The sequence below is a fragment of the Hyla sarda genome, chromosome 4 (genome assembly GCF_029499605.1).
Source record: "Hyla sarda isolate aHylSar1 chromosome 4, aHylSar1.hap1, whole genome shotgun sequence".
Lineage (NCBI taxonomy): Eukaryota > Metazoa > Chordata > Amphibia > Anura > Hylidae > Hyla > Hyla sarda.
The window spans coordinates 349,818,233-349,830,718 of record NC_079192.1 but is presented as its reverse complement, the minus strand read 5'-3'; the positions used below and the strand labels follow the sequence as shown (position 1 = coordinate 349,830,718).

The window sequence follows — 12,486 nt, the reverse complement described above, 5'->3', positions numbered from 1 at the left end:
GCAGTTTGGAGCGTACTTGTGCCTTATCAGAAAGGTGTACACGGTATGATAAATTAGGACATAGGTGTCATGCAAGTATATTGTTGAAAGCACTTTTTTAAGCCAGTCCAATAAAGGTCAATGCAAAAAAGTCACAAATGATAAATTGATGACCACTGCAAAAAATAACCATGAAGCACTTTGTTCTTAAAAATATTCAAAGTACTATATTGTACTGGTTTAGTCTTAGACCTTGTTTACACACTATTTTTAAAGCTATGTTTACACAGTGTATTTTCAGAGTTTTTTTTTTTTTTTTTTTAAATGGACAGAGATGTCAGCAGAGAGCACTGTGGTCATGATGTCAGCAGAGAACTCTGTGTTCCAAAAAGAAAATAATTTCCTCTGTAGCATACAGCAGCTAATAAGTACTGGAAGGATTAAGATTTTTTAATAGAAGTCATTTACTAATCTGTTTAACTTTCTGGCACCAGTTGATTTAAAAAAAAAAAAAAAGTTTTACACCGGAGTACCCCTTTAACCTGTTAAGTACCCATGACATAACTTTACATCATGTCTGCTCCCGATCTATAACGCGGGGCCACGGCGTGTAACCCGTGGCTAATAGCGCGCCGCATTGATCGCTGTGCCACGTGCTATAAACCCTTTAGATGCGGCGTTCAAAGTTGAACGCCGCGTCTAAAGTGAAAGTGAATGCATGCTGTTTAGCTCAGGGAGCTGTTCGGGATAGCCGCGGCGAAATCGCGGCATCCCGAACAGCTTACAGGACTGCCGGAGGGTCCCTACCTGCCTCCTCGCTGTCCGATCGCCGAATGACTGCTCAGTGCCTGAGATCCAGGCATGAGCAGTCAAGCGGCAGAATCATCGATCATTGGTTTCCTATGAGAAACCAGTGATCAATGTAAAAGATCAGTGTGTGCAGTGTTATGGTCCCTATGGGAGCTATAACACTGCAAAAAAAAAGTGAATAAAGATCATTTAACCCCTCCCCTATTAAAAGTTTGAATCACCCCCCTTTTCCCATAAAAAAAAACACAGTGTAAATAAAAATAAACATATATGGTATCGCCGCGTGCGGAAATGTCCAAATTATAAAAATATATTGTTAATTAAACCAATGGCGTACGCACAAAAAAAATTCCAAAGTCGAAAATAGTGCATTTTTGGTCACTTTTTATATCATGAAAAAATGAATAAGTCCTATCAATGCAAAGATGATACCGCTAAAAACGTCAGATCACGGCGCAAAAAATGAGCCCTCATACCGCCCCATACGCAGAAAAATAAAAAAGTTATAGGGGTCAGAAGATGACAATTTTAAACGTATTCATTTTCCTGCATGTAGTTATGATTTTTCCAGAAGTATGACAAAATCAAACCTATATAAATAGGGTATCATTTTAATCGTATGGACCTACAGAATAATGATAAGGTGTCATTTTTACCGAACAATGTACTGCGTAGAAACTGAAGCGCCCAAAAGTTACAAGACAGCATTTTTTTTTTCTATTTTGTCTCCCAATGATTTTTTTTCCGTTTTGCCGTAGATTTTTGGGCAAAATGACTGATGTCATTACAAAGTAGAATTGGTGGTGCAAAAAATAAGCCATCATATGGATTTGTAGGTGCAAAATTGAAAGAGTTATGATTTTTTAAAGGCAAGGAGGAAAAAACGAAAATGCAAAAACGGAATTCCCCCTGTCCTTAAGAGGTTAAAGACTCAAACTTTTTTTTTACATTACAAAGCCAGAAAAAAAAAATACATGTAGGACAAAATTTAAAAAAAAGATGGAATTACGCAATTTTGTGGTGCAATATTTTTGGGGGGAGTTCACAATATGGTAAAACTGACATGCAAACAAGGTTGGATAATTTAGTTTTTTTATGGTTAAAGAAAAATTGGAAACTTGAAACAAAAAAACTTTGTACGTTGCCATGCTCCTATAACTTTTTATTGTTCCACCCAGGAAGCTGTGTAAGCTTTATTTTTTGCATCATGAGCTGTAGTTTTCAGTGGTACCATATTTGTGTAGTTCTGGCTTTTTGATCACTTTTTAGGCTAGGCTGCCTCACAGATTTTATCTGGTGTTTATTTGGAAAACATTATTATAATTTTTTTTTTAAACTGTAGTTTTTGAGCCAAAGTCAGAAGTAGATCCCTTAGGACAGAAAAGTACAAGTCCTTCTTGTATGTGTCCCATTCCTTTTGAATATACTTCTAGATTTAGCCCCCCAAAAATATGTGTGGAAACCTAGCTCAATTCAATTTTTTCTGTGATGTGACCAAAAAACTGCAAAGTTTGGATTTTTTTTCATTTAGGCCGCTGACCATGCAGGATCAGGTATGTAATAATTTAAGTTCGAACCGTTACACACACAATGATACCAAATATGTGTGTATATTTTTTTACAGTGTTTTATTTGAAAAATTAGAAATGGGGGGGGGGGGGGTTATACATTTTTTTTTTAAAGGGAGGGGGTTTAAATAAATGTTTTAAAACTTTTTTTTGCTTTTTTAACACACTTTTGCCCCCCCCCCCTTCCACACACACACTTCCCCAGTGGTCTCTCAAAAGCCATCATTAGATGGTTTACATGGATCAATGTAGTGCTAGTGGTGGTTATGATGTGGTCCCGACTCAGCACTGTAAATCAGAGAGACTCTCTGTGCCTCTCAGTGCTCTGAAGATCAACAGGTAGCCCACTAACCCCTAGAGGACACTCCTAGAGGACATACATGTTCATTGCAGGACCCGCTTTAACTGCAGGACCTGCTCCTAATGGCTGTCATTAGCGACTATTAACCCTTTCAGTGCCATAATCTTGGCATCCATAGACTAAGGGATAGGTGCCAGTGGGATTTAAATGCTTATTGGGCCCCCGCAGTGAGAACGCGGGGGTCCAATGAGTAAAAATTGCATAGAAGGTAATTTACCCTCCTGTTGCAGATGGAATCATCATTCCAAAGATTCAGCCTGGCAGAATCAGTGAATCAGTGGAGTGCAGATCCCCCTGTACAATGCAATGCAATAGCATTGTACAGGGAAATCAATCCAATGATTGCATATAATAGTCCCATATGGGGACTTAAAAGTGTAAAGTAAAAATAAATAAATAAATAGAGCCTCTTCCGCTTTCCAAATAATTAAATAAAGAGATCTTGTATCCCCATATGCGGACTAACCCGAACTAATAAAATATAATGTTTATGATCCCACACGGTGAATGGTGTATGCATAGGATGCATAAACATACAATAGATTCCAAATATGGGTAAGGTATAACAATGTAAAGTAAAGTGCCGTACAATACTGCTACCCAAATGCAAAAAAAAAACTGATCTACATCATGTAAACTATAATACAAAATCACTAGCCACAGGACCAGTGCCAGAGATGAGGCACATGCCTTAACCCATTTCACTTCTGCCTTATGATGGGTTGATCCTGGTGAATTGTATTAACTACAGTATGTTGGGGCTTGTCTGGAGTTACATCTCTGGACAGTTCTAATGTGTGCAAGGCATAATGAAATCTGAGGATTACCAACGGATTTTGGGTCACACTGTACAGCCCAGTGTCAGAAAGCTGGGTTTGCGTCTGAGATCTTAGATCTTCCAGCAGGGCAATGACCCCAAACATACGTCAAAAAGCACCCAGAAATGGATGGCAACAAAGCGCTGGAGAGTTCTGAATTGGCCAGCAATCCATATTGAACACCTATGGAGAGATCTTAAAATTGCTGTTGGGAAAAGGCACCCTTCCAATAAGAGAGACCTGGAGCAGTTTGCAATGAGAAGTGGTCCAACATTCCGGCTGAGAGGTGTAAGAAGCTTATTGATGGTTATAGGAAGGGACTGCTTTCAGTTATTTTTTCCAAAGGGTTTACAACCAAATATTAAGTTAAGGGTGCCAATAATTTTGTCCAGCCCAGTTTGGTGTGACATTGTGTCCAATTTGCTTTCCTTTCCTCCCTTTTTTTGGTTTAGTTCCAATACACACAAAGGGAATAAACGTGTATAGCAAAACATGTGTTACTCCAATCCTTTTCTGTGAGAAAAGGGGTACCAACATTTACGGCCATGACTGTAATGCTATTTTTCTATATCCCCATTTATACCAAAGCCAACCAGCTCCCTATCTTCCCTAATTGCTATTGCCAAGGGTTCAATAAAAACTGAAAATAATAATAGTGAAAGCGGGCATCCCTAACGGGTGCCCCTATGAAAACAAAAAGGCTCAGATGGGACACCATTGATCAGAACCCTTGTGGATGGGGCAAAATAAAGAGTTTTAACCCAGCCTATAAACTCTGATCCCAAACCAAATTTCTCTATAGGAACTCCACTCGATCAAGCACTTTAATTGCGTCCAAGGAAAGAATGGAGTAGGAGCACTGGTCCTTCGCTTGTATTACCGCAAAGACCCTATCTATATTAAAAAAAAATCAATCTGTTCTTAAAGGAGTACTCCAATGCACCAACCAAACATGCCACAATGTAGCCCATGAACGTACCTTTTAAATGACCCCTCTTTCATCTAAAATGGCCCAGCCGTTATTGTGTTATTGCTGCCCCAAGTTTCCGTTACTTCCAGGTTCTCTTCTTTCCACGCTCTGTAAAAAACTACTTCTCCCAGCATGCCCGCTCCTGATTTCCCCCCAGCTCCTTCCCTCCCCCTGTAGCTCCCCTGCTCGGCCCCCTCCCTAAATTATAATATTGCACGCCCCCTCCTCTCCCACTTATTTCCCTATCCCCGCCTCACAGAATACGTCCTACTCACATGGTCGGGACTGGGAGGCCGGAAGAGCCCACAGTGACTCATGGGAGCCATGAGTCACCGGGCGAAGATGGCGGCGGTGCCTAAGAAGCAGCGGTCGAGCGTCATGGATTGAAGAAAAAGGAGCCAGCTTCCGGTCGGAGAAGAAATGGAGAAGACCAGGAAAAGAGCCATAAGGATAAGGTAAGTAATTTACAATGTTATTTAAAGGGGTACTCCGGTGAAAACCTTTTTTCTTTTAAATCAACTGGTGGCAGAAAGTTAAACATATTTGTAAATTACTTCTATTAAAAAATCTTAATCCTTCCAGTACTTATTAGCTGCTGAATGCTATAGAGGAAATTACTTTCTTTTTGGAACACTGATGACATCACGAGCACAGTGCTCTCTGCTGACATCTCTGTCCATTTTAGCAACCATGCATAGCAGCTGTATGCTAAGGGCAGCATGGTGGCTCAGTGGTTAGCACTGCTGTCTTGCAGTGCTGGGGACTTGGGTTCAAATCCCACTAAGGACAACAATTAATAAAGCATTATTATTATAATAACCTCAGCAGAGAGAACTGTGCTTGTGATGTCATCAGAGAGCATTCCAAAAAGAAAAGAATTTCCTCTGTAGTATTCAGCAGCAGTATTTCAATTAGTTCATTCATTCAAAGCTAGGATGTGTTATCATAGTGTTCCCTTTTGAGCAGTGTATATTGCGTGTGTTAAAGTTTGATTTCATTCTAAAAATTCCATGAAAATATTTTTATTGTTTATAGATAAAAACAGATTTGGCAATATTTAGATTGTGTACCATCACAGGCTATATATCTGTCTAATTTCACATTACCAAAGCAATACTAATGCTATTTTATACTATATGAATAGACAATTTCAGCTGTACAATAAAAATGAATTTTCTTGTGCTCCTCTAAACTCTTTGGGTATACAGAATAGTACCAGTAAAAATAAAATTAAATGGTTTTCACTTTCCTAAATGCCAACTAAACTGTTCCATTTTAACAATGTAAGTGAACATTTTAGAAACATTCTCCTCAATGAGCAAAACAAAAACCTATCTATGGGTGTCTATGGTATATTTAAGTTGCCTCTTTTAAGTCTATTACTGTATGTAGCAAAGTCTTTTTTTTTTTTTGTACGACATGACATGTGTTAAGCTTAAAACAAAAGTACTAAAGTTTAATTCTACAACAATCTCTGCTTCACTTTTAATACTATTTTTAATTGCTAGCGGTCTGTAATAGCATTTTTATGGTTGTATACAGCTGGATGAAACTCAGCCATTAAAGAAAGCCATTCTGTTTATCATTAATTTTGATTTTCTCGAGCAGATGTTATTTGGTGGCATATAATCCTACCCCATTTGTCTATTTGAGAGGAGAATTCAATTAAACAGATTAATAAATGCAGCATTCTGTTAATTATTTTAATATCTTAAGTACATTATCAGCGAATAGGGATAAAGTTCTTTTTGTTGTTTTTATAATGTGTGATAGGTACCATCAAAACTGATGCAAAAGTATAGGAGCAGACACATTTTCACATTATGATTAGACTTTAAAGGGGTACTCCGGTGCTAAAACATCTTATCCCCTATCCAAAGGATAGGGGAAAAGATGCCTGATCGCGGGGGTCCCGCCGCTGGGGACCCCCGTGATCTTGCACGCAGCACCCTGTTATGATCAGTCCCCGAAGCATGTCACGCCCCCTCCCATAGGCTTGCATAGGGGGCGGAGTGTGACATCACACGGGGGTGGGGCCGTGACGTCCCAATGCTCCAGCCCTGTGATCGCCAGTAATCAGACCTAGAGCGAACATGCTCCGGGGACTGATAGTAACGGGGTGCTGCGTGCAAGATCACGGGGGTCCCCAGAGGCGGGACCCCCTCGAACAGGCATCTTATCCCCTATCCTTTGTATCGAGGATAAGATGTCTTGGTGCCGGAGTACCCCTTTAAAGGAATGTATCACCTACAATCTTATTCTTTTACTCATTATAACCATATTGTTTGTTGTTTCATCTGTTTCTGTTTACTGATTGTAAATTTTTATTTCATAGTGAATACATTATTATGCAAGCACCATTCTTTCCTGAGCTGTTTTTTTTTTTTCCTTTTTTTACAGCATTTAGAAATATTATTTACAGCAAGCCCCATTGGCATAGGCAGCCTGGAGCAGACTCTATTCAATTGGATGGGAGAGGTTTCTAGACATTCTCTGTGACCTGTGCAGAGGTCATTGTGCAGTTGAGGGAGGATTGATCACTTTTCACTGTTATTCTGTCTGCGAAGATAAGGGGACAGTGCTGGAAATTAATCTTTACAGTGTCAGTTTGTTGTTAGATTTAGCTGTTAGAAGGAAAACTGCAATATTTCAGGATCTTACAAATATGTTTAACATAATGACTTGATTTAAACAATAGGTCGTTTTCTGATGGCACATTCCCCTTTTGGTTATTAATTATTTTTGAAGTATTTTGTATTTGTCATAAATGTACGACATGACATGTGTTAAATGTATTTTCTATTAAAGCATTGCACTGATATTTTGACCAAATGAAATATGACAACAAAGGCTAATATGCCCCACTGTGGATTATCGGAAGGACCTCATTTTTGCTACATCATTCGACACTCAACTACACACTACTACGGCATATCAGGGTATAGCTTGCTATGTCTATAATATGTAAGAAGCCATAAATAAACATGCTTGATTTGTGGCAAGCTTCAGATGCTTATAATTGGAGGAGGCAATGCATTGCTTGTAGAAATAACACCCAAAATGACCAATGGAGCCAAGGTTTTTCCACTGCTGACTAGAATCCCCATCACTGTTTTTTGATGAGCATCAATTTGTAACAGAGAATTATGACAAATTTGTGAAGGCCTATTCACATGAGGCGATGATTGGAAACCAATGTTTTGTTGCCCATTGTAAACAGGCCACTGATAGTGAACAAATGATCAAGCTCCATTTTTCAGATAATCAGATTCTTTTTGCTTATTGGTCGACAGCTGATCTAAACAGGGGATGTGCTAGTGACATAATGCAAACTGTTGGGGGTGAATGATTGCATTATCATTTCTCCCTTATGCGGAATGCATCTGCCTGTCTGAAAGCACTGAAGTTACTAAACAGCTTGTTAAAGTGTTAGCTGACACTAACCAGCCTGAGTAAATGGGCCTTAGAAAGACTCTTTAAAAAATGTATATGCTGGGGCCTGCTGGTCCCCTGCAGTTTCCTTTTAACTCTATCTGTCCCTTGAAAAGTGCCAGAATACCCCTAATGTGCCATAAAGATATAGAACTAATATCTTAATGGCATAATTCTGGAAAATACATGAACCATCGGATAAAATATTATCCGTAGCCATCATTCACACAGCAGAATTTCTAAGAGGAACCCATCAGGAAAATTCCACTTGGAAATACCATTGCAGCAGTGTTTCATTGTTTTCAATTGGATTTTGCTGCACATGGCAGAATTTCCATGTCTGAAACTAGGGATGTCCCGATACCATTTTTTTTAAGACCGAGTACGAGTACCGATACTTTAATTCTACTACTCGCCATTACCAAGTAAGAGTACTTTTATTCTAAAGGGAATCTGACACCAGGATGACCTGGTTTCTGGCGCTGCTTATCGTATGATATGGTTTCCTTGTTGTGTACAATGGAGGCGGCTGCTGTAGTTTGAGCCAAGATTTCTCTCTTCTCCATTGGACAGAACAAGGAATTTGTATTGGCAGCAAAACCAATGCCTAATGATCACATGGTGAGCAGCGGTAGAAACCGGATGACCTGCACTATCTACCTATCAATTGAAGTTAGTGCAGGTGACTCTGCTGTAAGATTGTCTTTAATAGTAGGTAGTATGCCATTGTAAGTAGTATAGATAGTTGCAGACATTAGACAGCAGCCCACCCTGTAGACCGCAGCCCCCCTGCAGACATTTGGATCAGCCCTCCTGTAGCCAGCAGGACCCCCCTTTTAGCCAGCAGGACCTCCCTTCCTAAGATATCCCTTTTAGCCAGCAGGAGCCCCCTTTTAGCCAGGAGGACCTCCCTTGTAGCCAGGAGGACCCCACTTGTAGTTGCTTACTTGCCTGTCACCGCTCCGCTGTCCGTTCTGCCGTTCCATTTACTGCCGCTGCTCCGTTTTGCCGTCTGAATCATGTGGTCTTATGGAGGAGCATGTGACATACACGTCACTCTGCTTCCTCCGTAGCGTTACGCTGGGCGCAGGGGAGGAGGTGGAGTGACGTGAGTGTCACATGCTCCTCCTTAAGACCACATGATTCAGACGGCAGAACGGAGCAGCGGCAGTAAAGGGGACAGAGGAACAGGGCTGCGGCATGATGCGGATCAGAGAAGCAGCGGAGTACTCCACTAGGTATCGGCTTTGGTATCGGGGACATTAGACGAGTCCCCGATACCATGCAAATACCGGGTATCGTCCCCAATACCGATACCAGTATCGGTATCGGGACATCACTATCTGAAACATCTGGCATGGAAATCAGATTCCAGCTTCCACAGAATGAATCCAGCCTTTTCCTTTGGCAGAATCCGCGGCGTCTTTGGAGATGGCACATTTCCGAGCATCTCTAGCGCTGATCAGTCCTAGCTCTAGATGACCAACTGCTGATGGCCTGGGAATGCTAGGAGCTGTAGTTCAGCAACCGCTGGAGGCTCCCTGTTTGGGTAATACAGCCTTAAAGGATCTGTTCACATTATGTATTTTTAACCTTCCCTTTAAACATAAAGGCTTGCTAAAACACGATGTGAATAAAGCCTCACCTCCCCCCCCCCCCCCCCTCCGTTCCTGTCTATAGCTTTACCTCATGACTAGAGGCAGGGCTATTGCTCACAGTATACAGCCTGTTAACTAGCTTTTCAGCAGCACTAGTTAACTTTTTCCTTGCTGGGCCAACACAGTGCTCAGCCCAGCATGGTATTATAGTAAACCAGTGATCTATTAAGATCACTTGTTTACTGTATGATGACAAAAGAGTTAAGTTGTGCAGCACAGCAGCACAACTCAGTTTTTCATTGCTGTGCCAGCGCACAGCGCTTAAAGGAGTACTCCACCCTTGGACATCTTATCCCCTATCCTTTGGATAGGGGATAAGATGTCTGATCGCGGGGGTCCTGCTGCTGGGGACGCCTGCAATATAACATGCAGCACCCACCTGTATCTGCTTCCGGCAGCGCTGGAGTTTCTGGCTCCCGAGTACGGGAACAGAAAATCGTGATGTCATGACTCCACCCCCGTGTGACATCACGCCCCCGCAATGCAAGTCTATAGGAGGGGGCGTGACAGCCATCACACACCCTCCCATAGACTTGCATTGAGGGGAAGGGGCATGACGTCACACGGGGGCGTAGTCGTGACGTCACAATCTTCCAGTTCCGTGGTCAGGAGCCAGAACCTAAAGCGCTGCTGGAAGCAGATACAGGTGGGTGCTGCATGCTATATTGCGGGGGTCCCCAGCAGAGAGACCCCCGCGATCAGACATCTTATCCCCTATCCTTTGGATAGGGGATAAGATGTTTAGGGGAGGAGTACCCCTTTAACCTAGCAAGGGGTTACTGTAAACCAACAATCTATACAGATCACTGGTTAACTGAATATTTTTGCTGGGCAGGAGACATACAATGTATACCTCTTACCCTGCATGCGTTGCACCAGCAACTGTATAGCTACGGGCACAATTCAGCCCTGCTAGTAGCAGGGATAGTATACTGCACAGTGCTATGCAACACTGTATACTGTACGGCTGACAAATGTTGAAAATATGTGGTTTTGCCGGATAGAACACTATAGTATCAGGCAGATGCAATTTGTAAGTGTGGTAAGTGTGTATGAGAGTGTGCTTGGGTGCAAACTATATAACGGTTTGTGATTGTAAGTCATAAAAAATAACCATAAAAAAAAAACGCTGCTGCCAAAAAATAAAAAAGGGTGGCAAATCGCAGCACCCTGAACCCCTAATAGGGCCTGGGTCACACAAAAAATGGGTAGTGGACACTTGGGGACCTATTAGTGGGTTTACTTTTTTTAACTCTTTCACCTACCTCTCCCTCACTTTAGCTATCCCTGCACTAAGGGTGGCAGGAGGCCACTTTCTCTGCCTTGAGGGGCACAGATCTTGGCAGAGGGGGGATCCCTGGCTTCTTCTCTCAGCTCTGCCCGCTGACTGAACTCGGTGGGCGAGCAGAGCTGAGAGAAGGGGACATTAACCCCTCCTCTGTTGGCTGCTATTGATCGTCCGTCCAATAGCAGCGCTCCTGGGGAGCTGACGGGATCGCCACGTCCCCCTAACTACAGGAGGTGATCCGCCGATCACCTTCTATTTCCGGGTCATTGGGTCACATGTGTGACGATGTATGACCAGAATTGCCGCTGATCATTAACATGGGGTGTCTCAGGACCCCCAGGCGTTGTCACGTGATGCCTGCTGAACGATTTCAGCAGGCATCCTGGCCCATTCTCCACCTGGCTAGCGGCGGGGACCGGAATTCCCACGGGCGTACAGGTAAGCCCTGGGTCCTTAAGTACCAGGGACCCAGGGCGTACCTGTAGGCCCTGTGTCACTAAGTGGTTAAGCAAAGCTAACCGCCACTTACTGAATTAAATGACCATTAAAAGCCATTTCCCTGTTTGTTCAGATTCTATTAACTTTCCCTTCATACAGAGGAAGGTGAAGAGATTACCTCAGCACCAGAAATCACAGTAATTAATGCCAGCTCCGAGCTGCTAATTGAAATATGCTTTATCCTATTCATTCCACAGCAGCACTCCATGGAGGGTGCTAATGATTCTGCTAACTCATGATAATTCCACTTTATGGAACAAAACTTTTTTTTTATTATGTATCTCCAAAAATATTTTATCAAGCTTTAAAAGTCAATGTAATATGAATTATAAAAGGACATGAATAAAAATTACTGCTTATTTTATTATTTCACACTATGGAGTATTGGCTTTCTTTACAATGTATAATAATTGTGTCCTGCAAATTATGTTTAATCATTCTAATAAGCATGGCCAATTTTAAAATACTAATTTTACAATATGTTATCCATTGTTATGCTCAAGCTAAGAATACATTTTTGAATCGAGGTGAAAACATAACCTAATAGCCTCACTAAGTTATTTCTTTCTTGTTAATGGTCTACACATTCTAACAGAGGGGAAATATTCGTGGGAGCCTTAGATCATTCAGACATTGTTCATCCTAATGCCGTATAATCACTTTTTAGTTAATTATTTTAGGTATTTGCCCAGTAACCCTCAGTACATTCAGTGCATTGAGGAATTAGTTATGTTTATTTTTAGTGCAATAAACGTGGTCTTTAAAAACAGCCTTGCTACAACATATTATATAGATAGATTGGTCTTTATAAAGATGTGTGTGTATCTATATTTATTTATATATATATATATATATATATATATATATATATATATATATATAGTAAAAACTGCTTTGTTTTGGGGTGCCTTACTAATTGATTGAGGACAACTGGATCTTTATAGGGGTTTATTACAAACTATACATATAAATACAAAGGGGGAACCTAACTAATTAAGGGATAGGGTGCATGGAAGAGGGGAAAGTGATAGGAAGAGGCAAGATGTGCTCTCTCTCTAACTCATCATCCTATAAGTAACATATATAGCAGTCATCCACACACAT

At 41.3% G+C, this 12,486-nt stretch overlaps 1 protein-coding gene across 8 annotated transcripts in view; it reads left to right on the top strand.

Annotated features, from left to right (window-relative positions):
- The window catches only part of FSTL4 (follistatin like 4), a 1,659,076-nt gene that overhangs the window by 636,232 nt on the left and 1,010,358 nt on the right, over positions 1-12,486 (top strand). The window contains exon 3 of one of the 8 annotated variants that reach the window (XR_008843089.1): positions 6,907-7,580. The exons of the other annotated variants lie outside the window; for them this stretch is intronic. The gene's annotated coding sequence lies outside the window, so the exon portion shown is untranslated. Of the gene's footprint in view, positions 1-6,906; positions 7,581-12,486 lie in introns of those variants that run through there. 8 annotated transcript variants of the gene reach the window in all.